The following is a 13,089-nucleotide window of genomic DNA, read 5'->3' on the forward strand; positions in this document are numbered from 1 at the left end:
AATACAGTGACATGACTCCATTGGAATTGAAACAGCAACAAGGATGTATAGAAAATGACAATGGTACTGATTCTAAAAGCTATATATTTTTTGATGCACAGAAGACATTCTCATAAGAGAGCAAAGAATGAAGAGGTAGAGACCGTGGATGAGATATAAGAGAGCAAGAATGCAAGTGGTGTTGTAGCCTACAGTCAACACCTTTTCTTCTATCTATATGCATATTCAGTTTGGTTGAAAGGACTGGTCAACTTTTAAGCTATATATTGGTCGCTACTTGCTTAAAGTGTATATTCAAAGGCTGGACATTATTCTATCTCTGTGCACACTAAATCAAGATATTCCATCCTAGAAGTAGTTGACAAGAAGAATCCAGCAGGTAACATGGAGACACAGGTGAAACAATAGGAAAAGAATAAACATATCACCGTATTGGATCAATATCACAGTAATGAATCCAGCAGGTAACATGGAGACACAAGTGAAAGTCTAACATCAATTGCTTTAAAGTTCAGTCAGTTTTGGTCTTCAGTTTTGGTTGTACTTCAATCCATTCGATTATCACTTTGATGTTTCATGTCTTCTCAAAACTAACAAAAGTCTAAACAATACAATACACTCTAGTAAATATTATCACAGAGGCAGGATCTTTCAATAGTAAAGTCTTAGTTTTGACCAATTTTATGTGTCATCGAATCAAGCTGGTCATAAGTTTTTATATCATCCAATAAAAAATAACTCAAAAAAAGGGAAAGCAATATTCAGGTATTAGTAGTTTAAGCCATGCAAGTTCATTCTCACATTTCCAAACAAGCATCTAGAGAATATCGGCCGCCAAAGTAAGCAGATCGATGTGCAAAAAACTCACATCCACTCAAAAGCAAGCACGATGGTATAAAAGTTGGTCAACACAATGTCGAGGAGAGAAAAATCCTATCAACTCCACACATAAGCAAGCAATATTATTCAAATCATTTCTTGGTGATACAACAGAACATACTAGGTTAAATAGAAATAATAATAAAAGGATCAAATATGAACTTATTTACAGTCGAAATCAATTACTTACTATTGCAATTTGGGTATCTTCCTGAACTTCTTTTCTCGTCTTTGTACGAGTAGCAACAAATATTTCAGCCTTTAATGGTTACTCATTATTTTCTTTTGTCCGATGCTACAAATTATATCAAATTAAAGTGTAAAAACAAATATAAATATGTTATAACAAAGTAAAAAAAAATTGAAAAATAGATTTTTTTGAAAAGCGTCTACTAAATATTACCAATGCCATACTTACTCTTTCAAAATTAACAGGTCCGGTCCCATTCGATGTCTCCACTTTTATTTTTTCCTATTTTAAGAATTTACCTTGCTCAAGGCCTAAAAAAGAGAACATAAATTAAATATACAAAATGTGTCAAGAGTATATATGCATTATTTTAATCTCACTTCAACTTCTAGAAGCTTCCAATACTCGATCAATTGACATAAGTGAACAGCTGGAACACCAGCAGGATTTTTTTCTAGCATTTTTTCAATAGTAAGTCTTTTATCAAAAATCTCCATTTAACTTCTCTCTTGAATCCACTCCAAGCATCATGAAGACTATGCATCACCTACTTCTATCCTTTCTTTGGAATCAAAAATTTTGACTAAACAAAATAAATATATTAAACTTTGGTTAATAATAAACATAATATATGTACAATCTCAAATATTTATTTTTCTTACATTGCCATAATCCCACATACGTTTCTTAGTTTCATTTAGAACAGCATGCCAACTACTGTACAACAAAGTGATAAATATGGGATTCCCTGCAATTGTTCCTATGAAGTTGCTTAAATTAGATACTGCCTTGCTAGTTGTCCCACTGCTTGTCCTAAGTCAAATGACACCACATCTCTTTCATCTAAAGTTATCGCATGAATTTCCTTGCATATTGTTGGTCCTCGAACATTTTTCTTCTGTGGCACTCCTAGATTGATGTAACAACTAAGAAATAAGAAATAAATACAATGAGTACTAAAATTATAGGATTCAAGACATACCATTTGTACCATAATCAACATTCATATCCTCTTCACTATTTAACCACCCATCCTCACCAATTTCTTCTTGTTTCGCAGGATCATCCAATTACTTATTATGTTCATCTAGATCTTTAGTGGGCAGAACTCTAACATCATCTATTGTGTGAATATCATGTTCTTTTTCACCACTTATGTGTATCCCTTGTTTTTCTAGAAACTGATCAAGACTACTTGACGGTAGGACTTCCTTCCTGTTCACCTATTTGTAGTTTTCTAGCTCTTTAATAGCATGTTGTTTCTCTTGTTTTACTTGTGATCTTCCAATAACATCTGAAGTATTAACATTGACATTTGAAAATCCTTGAAACATGAAGTTATGCATAGGTGATTTGACTCCTCTCTTTTTAATGGGCTCTCCAGATTGATGTTGAAAGAACTGTTGTTTGATTTTTCCTTTTCTAGTGATCATATGTGAAGCATTAATCTCTTCCCTTGCAGAAGATTGGATCATTGACCTGTTAATAGGCAATATACTATTTCTTGCTTTGCAATGGACTGCTCAAGATTCTTTCTTTTATGTATCATTGGTTCCTGATCTTTCCTAATTTTATCATTGTGTTCTTTTGCAAGTTGTTCTCTCTTAATATTATATTTCTTAACTAGTTCATAATTTGAACGGTATTGAGTATTGGAATTCATATTCTTCAGAGGCTTTTGAGCTTTGTTCGGATTCAAAACTTTTTTCTTTAGAGTTGCTTTTTGCTTCATCCTTACTAACTGCAAATAGAGGCAAAGAATTTTAGATTCACACAAATGATATAAACTTAGCCTTACCAACACAAGTACACAGAATAAAGAGTGGAGGGACACTACTAGTTTTAAAGATGTGGTCTGTTTGACAGAGATAGATAAAGAGATGTAGGAAAGAGTATGAGCAATATAGACAAAAAGTACAATATGAAAGTATCACCAGTTATAGGCCAAATTACATGTCTAAGCTAAATATAATCAAAACTAATTAAAAGATTATTTATCTAAGCACGTAACAAATGCACTGAATAGTATCAAGGAGGTTAAGAAAGCAAATGAAGATATATATGTCTCTGCGGTACAACATTATGTATCTCTCTATTTATTAATTTGTAATGAATGATAGCATTATGTTTCTCTCTGTTTATTAATCTATGATGAATGAGCCAGCTGCTATTTCACAACCTGTGGATAACACTGAGAATGTTCCAGCAGGCATTCACAGTGGCAACACAAATAACTATTTACAAATGATCCCAGCGAGAAGCAGTGTCACAGTTTTAAAACAAGGCAATGATTTTATTGGAGTGACGGGAAAGCCCCGATAAACAAGTGACTACAAAAAGATGTATATGTGTGTATTGTAGGTAAACCCACATGACTTTAATTTTTAGGTGCTTAAACTCAAAAAGAATTTACAAATAACTTTAAAATGAGTGTATAACAAACACGTCCTACATTCATTTAATTGGCATAAATACCACAGATTTAATATTGGTGGATGGTGATCAAGGAAACAGGCATATTCTAGAATGTACTAAGAGTTAGTTATATGAATATAAGTAAATATGTGAACCCATTTTTTCACTTCTCAATTATTTTATCATAGGGAGATCAGAACAGCAGGTTGACATTAAAGAAACATCTGTTCATGTTGTTGAACAAAAAAGAGAACAGACGTTAGAACAAGTTAATTATGAAGAAGAGTACCAACAATAAGAGTTATTATTGTTAGTTATCCTAATTTGTTTGAACTAATATTGTTACGAACGCGTCTGCCTACACCTTTTAAGTTAGAAGATTTTTCTTCAATTTCCATTACTAATATTTATGGTTTTGATAAACTAGCTTTTATACTAACAGCTACTTTTGATGGTCTCAACGCATCAGTCCTGGATATTACTACAAGCAAGTTCCATACCCACCAATATAAACGAACTAGCCTCGAACCCATCTAACCTCATCAACCTAAAAGCCTCCAATGCAAACTTCCACTCCTTAAATTTACATAGAGCATTTATCAAAGAATTCCAAGAAACTTGATCTCTCTAATTAATCCTATCAAATACTGTATAAACATCATGAATACTCCCACGACACCTCCCAAGCAAATGGTTAACAGAATTCACCATAGTGACTGATGTCGTATCATACCTAAATTTAACAATAGCCCCATGTATCTGTTTTCCAAGATTTGAGTCTTGAAGATCAGTAACATTTTTCAGAACAACAGGGAAAACAAAAATTTTAAGCCGTATCACCTTCAACATTCATCTGTATATATGTAAAGATTGCTTTTTTGAGGAAGTTTAAGCGTACTTGGGATCGAAGAGTATCGATCCATGGAGCTATAGAGGGTTTTTCTAAGCTTCACTCAAAATGACACCCAATCCTCCATAGTATATACAAACAGAAACTACATAGGTGCGCCAAAAAAAATGTAAAGAATATTTTTAAAACTCAAAGAAACAAGAGCACAGATAAAAACCCTGATAAACAAGTGAATACAAAAAAATGGATGACTTGTAGAAGGACAGGGTTTTTCAAGAATGACATTTGATAATCTAGACTAACAGGAACCTCATGGATGCACCAAGGTTCACTCAAAACCAAAGATAAGCCACCTCCAGTACAAATTCATTTTTGTTCCCTTTTTATCCAAGGGTAGTTCTGTAAAAGGGTCAACTCTTTTAGCTTTATAAAAGATGTATACGTGTGTATTGTAGGTAAACCCACATGACTTTAATTTTCAGGTGCTTCAACTCAAAAAGAGCTTACAAATAACTTTAAAATGAGTGTATAAAAACACGTCCTGCATTTATTTAATTGGCATAAATACCATTGATTTAATATTGGTGGATGGTGATCAGGGAAATAGGCATCTTTTAGTATGTACTCAGAGTTAGCAATATGAATGTAAGTAAATTTGTGAACCCATTTTTTCACTTCTCGATTACTTAATCATAGGGAGATCAGAACAGTGTGTTGACAGTAAAGAAACCAACATTTGTTCATGTTGTTGAACAAAAAAGAGAAGAGATGTTAGCACAGGTTAATTATGAAGAAGAGTACCAACAACAAGAAGTATTATTGTTAGTTATCCTAATTTGTTTGAACTAATATTGTTACGAACGCGGCTGCTTACACCTTTTAAGTTAGAAGATTTTTCTTCAACTTCCATTACTAATATATATGGTTTTGATAAACTAACTTCTATACTAACAACTACTTTTGATGGTCTCAACTCATCTGTCCTGGATATTACTACAAGCAAGTTCCATACTCACCAACGTAAACGAACTCACCTCGAACATTATACCAATGCACTATGTCCCAACAGAAGTTCTCAATTTTTGTTGCTAATCTTCAATTGCCATAGTTTATTCCATTTAAGCAATCATTTATTATGTTCACTTGAATACTTCAAGAATGCACCGAACCCATTGAAAATCTTAATACACATATATTTAGATATTAAATAGTAAATACACACATATACACTGAGTCACAGGCTCACAGCAGATGTAAATCTGTATATCAACACACAGGTAAATGGTAAACTAGTAATTAATATTTCACATTCGATCAACACTCAACGCAGCTATTGTATCTAAGTAGCCTTCAGAGAAAAAAATAAGTGAAGGATAAATGAAGGTATACCTATTTAGTATCACAGAGCTGCCTCAAAATTCGTTGGTCTTTTATCTTTCAAATGACCACTACTTGGTAATAATAATAGAACAAAATAGGCATTTAGGAAACACCAGTGCAGTGTACAACCAGAAAAAGTCATTAACTAACATATATAATTGCATCCTACTAAGAGTAAGCAAGCACTATAGGGTTACTAATAAAATAATAACCAGGCTTAGGAAAGAAGCCGACAGGATACTTAAAGATTGTCATAATATCATGTGTCTACATATTAAATATCGCAAAAAAGCCAAAAAAAAATACATAAAGATTGTCAATCTCCTCAATGTTTCTGCATATTAGATATCTAAAAGTTTTTGTACCAGCGAATAGTCAAACAACAGAAAGAGTAAGCTAACATTAAGGGACATCAATAAAATAACAAAGTCATGGTTCATCCTCTAAATCAACATCATCTTCAGTCTCTTCTCCAAACTCATCTGCAAACTCCTCTTCATATTTTTCTTCAAACACATCTTCAGACTCGTCTTCAGACTCATTGTTATGCTCAACTTCAAGGTGTTCAGCAAGAAATCCTTCGGCCTCCACATCAATAATTGTTTTTGGAACATCATTCCTTATTAAGACAACTTCACCATTATCATCCGGTATAGATGAACCCTTAAACTGTTCAAAAGGCTCATTTTCATAACTTTCTGAGGTATTAGACTCAACATGGTCACTCACGTTAAATAAGTCTCTTGGAACATTTTTCATAACATAATGTCTATCTTGATCTATGGATCTTTCACATAGAAGCACTGGTGTACTTGAGATTGTAGAACAAAAGGTTCTTCCAAAGAGCACTACTTGTTGAAGTAGACATAAGTAAGGCCATAAGTATCCTTTTCAACCTCATACCAGTCACACTAGAATAAAACAACCTTAAAATGGCCATAATAGTCAAACTCCAGTATATCAACAATTCTACCATAATAAGTCAAATCTGCATGGACTGGATTTTTATCCTTTGAGCTTGAAATGCTTATAGTTGAGGCAACTAATGTAACACCACTATTTTGTTTTTTTTGCCTTGCATCACACTGCCTAATATGGAATCTATATCCATTAATGAGATACCCAGAATATCTTTTAGCTACTATATTTGGTCCTCTAGAAAATTCTTTTATCAGATCAGGCACATCATCTTGCAAACCAAGAATTTCAAACCATTTAGAGAAGTTTTTTCTAGGATTCTTAGCCTTGCTCCATTTTGATCTTCGTGGCTGTCTATTAAGCTCAAGCTCATGCTCTCTACTTAACAAGTATTGTTATTCATCAGAATAATAAATACAACAAGATGAATACTATTCATAAAATGAAAACACTATAAGTGATTAAAGTACCTTATATACTCTTGAACTTAATCATAATTGGCCAATAAGTATGCATGCACCTGATTCAGTGACTTGTTATCTAAAACAATAGCTATATTTTTCTTTGCTCAAAAAGGACAAACTTTACAAGGGAATAAACTGAAAGTTTGTGCATCACCTGAGCCATACTCATCATCATTTCAAGGTCTTCTATTAAATATTGTACATACACCCGCATGCAAATATCTAGAGCATAAAGCTAAATACTCTTCAACTAAATATGCCCCTGCTATACATCATTCTGGACAGTTTCTATTGCGGACATACAATTTAAACGTACACATATCTCTTTCTGAGGGATACATCCATCGATTCTGAACTGGACCTCCTAATCTCACTTTATTAGCCAAATAAATAGGCAAATGAATCATTATATTAAAATATGTAGGAGGAAAAATTTGCTCTAATCGATTTATTATTTCTATGATCTCAACTTCTAAGCAATCTATTTCCTCCATTGTGATAAATTTTTGACATAAATGACAAAAGAATGAACTCAAACAAATCAAAGCAATAGCAACATAATCAGGAAGGATACTTTTGATTGGTACTAGCAGCAAGTAATATAACATGAAATGAGCATCAGAGTCTTATAGCCAGATAATTTTCTTTCATCTAGTTGTACACACCTAGATACGTTGGAGGTACTACCATCAGGTAGCTTTGATGTCTTTAAAACTCCATAAAAAATTATTTTTTTCTCCATTAGTCATTGAGAAGCATGTTTTTGCAATCTTGATTGTTTTTCTATCTATGGTATCTTGTGGATAAAGGCTCTTCCTAATTCCCACCTCTTTCAAATCATAAAGAGCCTTTGCATGATCTTTTGTTTTACCGAAACTATCCAAAAGAGCTCCAATCACAGCATCAACTATGTTCTTTTCTATGTGCATCACATCAAGGTTGTTGGGTAACGGATTGTGCTCCCAATAAGGTAATTCAAAAAAGATTGATCTTTTTTTCCATGGGCCAACTGTCATTTGTTGTCTTTCTCTTTTTTCCCAAACACATTGTTCATGTTTCATAACCTCTTAAGCACATCAGTTCCCTTTAACAAATGTGGAGGAGGTCTAAATTTAGTTTTTCCATTAAAGATTTTTATTAGATCTCCATGGATGATCCATATAGAACATATTTATACTATGTTTAAGATAGCAAGAATTAGTGTCATAATTACAATAAGAGCAAGATATCTTTCCTTTTGTACTTCAACCAGATAACATAGCATATACAGGGAAGTCACTGAATGTCCATATAAGAATTGCTCTCATTTGGAAGGTTTGATTTCTTAAAGCATCATTTGTTTCAACACCTGTTTCCCACAATAAATTCAACTCATCAATCAATGGCAGTAAATAAACATCAATGTCATTTCCAGGCAAACGAGGCCCAAGAATGAGTAAGGAAAGCATAGAATACTCTGGTTTCATGCATATCCAAGGTGGCAAATTATACACCTTTATCATAACTGGCCATGTGCTATGATATATACTCATGGTTCAAAATGGATTGAATTCATCAGTTGATAAGCCAAGTCTCAGATTACGAGAATCTAGTACAAAATTTGGATACAAGCTATCAAAATGTTTCCATGCTTCTCCATCAGTGGGATGCTTTAACTTTTCATCTTTAGAACGTTCCTTGTTATGCCACCTTAATGAACTATTGTCTTTGAGCACATAAATAGCCTTTTGAGTCTAGGAACTAAAGGAAAATATCTCAAAACTTTTGCTGGAATGCGATGAGATTTTTTAGAAGGCTCAACAACCTCACAATCAACTTCAGGAGGTTTAATATATTGAGAAGCTCCACAAACATGACACGATTCTTCATCCTTATGGTCATTCCTAAACAACATACAATCATTAGGACAAGCATTAATTTTCTCATAATCAAGACCGAGATCCTTGACCATAGACTTGGCTTTATTGTAGGATATAGGAATGTTCAACTCTTGCATTGCCTCTTTTAATAATTCTAAAAGAGAAGTGAATGGTTCATTGCACAATCAATGCAGACACTTCAATAAATATAAACGGATTGTGAATGATAATATAGAGAATCCTTTACATCCGGGATATAGCTTTTGGCTTGCCTCATTAATTAAGTTATAGAACTTCTTGGCATCTTCATCTTGACCTTCATAAAGTCCTTCAGCTTTTGCAACATGTCTAAATTGATCATTCAACAACCCCTTTAATATCATCATTTAAGTCATCCATATTATCATCACCATTCAAATCGATTTCCCATTCCCCGTGATTGATCCATCTTTTTAATACCATCAACAAATCCATGGGCTATTAGGTGATTATACACTACATCCCTTCGAGTCCAACGGACATTACAACATTTATCACATGGGCACTGAATTTCTTTGCCTTGAGGATCTCCATAAGTGTAAGCAAAATTCAGGAAAGATTTAACACCTTTTTCATACTCATCGCTATACCTAGGTAAATCCATTCAGTTCTTGGATGGAACATTTGCATTCCTAAAGAAGGACAATATTAAAATTAGATCTTGTAACATACAAAAGCATTAATTACTTACTAGTAAATTATAAAAGCCACAAGTAAGTTATCAAAATTATGTGTTGGCTGATGATAAGAATTTTTTACCTAGTCATAGCACTTGTGCTAAGCTGAACCCAAGTTTAAATCGGCCTCTTCAGATATTTCTAAATGCCCTAACAAAAAGTAAGTAAAATTTATAAGGGACAGTAACAAACAAAATTTGCAAGGAGTTAAACATATTACAATAACAGCAGCAGCATACCCAGTGTATTCCAATATAGTAGGGTCTGGGGAGGGTAATGTGTGCGCAGACCATACCACTACCTCAAATGAAGTAAAGAGGTATTAAATAAAATATATAGACTTTCATAGAAATTTATGGTCTCTAAGTATAAATAAAATAGTCTTAATAGAACTCGTTGATTCTCAAGTGACACTTTGCCAAGAACATTCAAGTCGAATGTTAAAGGAGAAAATGGTAAAGCATAAAGTAGTTCATTGTTCCCGCTGCAGATCAATATAAAATTCCATAACACACTTAATAGCAATCAGAGTAGCTAAAGGAAACTATAAGTTTCACACATGTAATCATAAAGAAACTTTTTTAAACATTATACATAAAATGGACCTTTTAAATAAATCTTAATAGTACACAATTGCAATTTTTCTTTCATTACAAACACACACATGAAACCAACTAGACACCATCCATGGACCATAACAGAACCTACGAAAGAAGTTTCAGAACCAGTTCCCATTGTAGAGGAAAAGCTAACTAAAGCTACTGGAAAAAATAAGCAAAAAGCTGCTAAGGCTGTTGCCAGAAATGAAGCAGCGATTCCCATAGATAAGGTAGAAGAGGCTCCAAAAGAGGAACATGTTCTTGCAGAGAGCTCAAATCAAGTAGCGTCAGCTACTTTAGAATCACTAATGCAGAAAATGAATGAGGAAAGTTGCTTGAGACAATGCTGACATTGAAGAGAAAGAAAAGTAATTGCTTTCAAAGGCTGCAGTTGTTGAAGCACCACCAAAAGAAGAGGTTAAAATGTTGAAAGAGAAATAAATGATGTGAAAACTAACGATCAATATGAGAAAGAGGAGAAAAGTATTGTTAATGAGGAATTAGTTGCACCAGAAGAAAAAAGAGTCAAAATATTTGAAGTAACTGAAAAGGTCCCAGAATTGGAGATTGCTTCTAGTGACATCAGACCAGTTATTGAAAATGGGAGCACAAAGGATGACATAAGTCTTAGATCTGAAACCAATGAAGTTGTAGAAGTACACAAGCGGGAAGCATAGTCCTCTAAGCCATGTAATTCAAGAGTTTGTTTTCAAAACTGTTCCAGGTTTTAAGAAGAAAAAAATGGGATATTGAGTTTAATAAAAGCTTTCTAAGTACTTGGAATTGTTACCACATTTAGTGTAAAATAGTCCTTACGTAATTCTGATTTTTTAAGAATGTCATAACATCAAAAATTATATTTGATGCACCTAAAAACTTCAACTGAAAGTATTAAGACCTTTTTCTTGCTACACTCAGTTCAGATAGCTTTATACACTTAGTTCAGATAACTATAATTGAAAGTATTTAGACCTTTTTCTTGCTACATGTAATTCCTTCGACACTCAGTTCATATAACTATAATAACTTACACTCAGTTCAGAAAGCTTTACATATGCATCTACTAACTGTAACATTTTGAAATTATTGGAATTTACACCTACCTAACATGTCAAGAAAAGGATAAAAACTCTAATTAAACCCCTATCTAATGACTGTGAAGAATGAATTTGTTCAGTTCAAGGTAGTTTGCAGCACATTCTAATAATAAGTATTATTAGATGGTGCAGAGCATTTGGAACCTATGTGTAAAATAATAGCGAAAAGTTTTAGATTTTTTTTTTGGTTATTAAAAATTAGAGGGAAATATAATATTTTAGTTTTAATATTGGAGGGAATATTATAGTTTGATGAAAAATTTTATGAAAGTTATAAGATAACACTTATAAAATGTTGTTTTAAAATAATAAAAATTGATACATTCTAAAAGATTAACTAAATTTATATAAGGCGTTGCTAATTATATCATGATATGACAACACTTATAAAGTGTAGCCTATAGCATTAAAAAGCATGTTTTACAAGTGTTGCCAAAAAAATTATGGCTTAAAGTTAAACTTTAAGGCGACAATTTAAAAGCGTACCCAACACTACTTAGGCAACACTTTAAAAGTGCTGTCCAGATTTAGTGTGGCCTTAGGCCAAAAATATTGTAGTGTACGAACCCGTAGGTACCCCTCATAAGTAGGGTTCTGAAAGCTACTAATTTCCTCTAAAACCTATGAACCCACCTAGGGCTCATAGTTACTACCTACGACCCATAAGTGGGGTCGTAGGTTGATGCTGATATTATTTTCCTACTTTGTTTTGGATAGTATTTTTTTATTTTGTGATGTAACCTATAAATATCCCATTGATGTTTTATTACTAGATTATGCACTCTTACATATTTTACATATTTATTACATTATTTGATTCTGAGATACAATTTTGATCTTGGAAATATTCTTGGTTTTTAGGGTTTGATATAAAGTTGAGATCATGGTTTTCATTCTTAAGTTATTGTGAGATTATTCATATGCTTTCAATTATGAATTCTATGGGTGTTCATGCAATCACGAGCAACTAAACCTCTTAACTAGGGTTGTGGGAACCGTGATGTAATAACGAAGTAAAGGAAACGCAAAGTCTTCCTTGATTGGTTTTTGCATGTATTGTGTTTTTCCTTGTATTGATTGTTTTCTTGTCAAGTGTAGATGTTGCGAACTTTATCGTATTCGGTACTAACTCAAGAGAGAGGTTGAGATTAGGAAGAGAAGATCATAACAGTAATTTGAAGTTAGCCAACTTTCATATAATTAACTTGAGACTGGGAGAAGATAGTTAATTTAGGATTGAGGAGAAAGGTTAGTAATGCAACATTCTAAGATCGAGAGCTGATGAGTAAAATTCACCAAATAATGTTGAGAGACGGTTGGTGATACATAACTTGTTAGATTTTACATGCAAGGCCTTGAGATATTTTAATAAGCACGATAAGTCTACGGAGTTAGAAAGTTGGAGGGAACATAATCCCAGTAATCGTCTCACACTAATTTCAAGCCTACTTGACAAACCTTATTACTTTTACTATCAGTTGTTACAAAACCCTCCATTTACTTTCTCAACTTTTCCAACTACATCAACAGATTCTTGAGAGATTTGTCTTATTCCCTATGAATTTGACCCTAACCTTTTTTGGTTATATATTTGATTAGTGACTATGTTATACTTTTTAGGAGATATAATTTGGGCGACATCAATAGACCCATCCTTTTTTTCACAACCAAGACAGATGCATCCTAAAGTGATATACTAGGTCGGATAAATCCATTATCCAA

This window comes from Capsicum annuum, chromosome 7 (assembly GCF_002878395.1).
Source record: "Capsicum annuum cultivar UCD-10X-F1 chromosome 7, UCD10Xv1.1, whole genome shotgun sequence".
Taxonomy (NCBI): domain Eukaryota; kingdom Viridiplantae; phylum Streptophyta; class Magnoliopsida; order Solanales; family Solanaceae; genus Capsicum; species Capsicum annuum.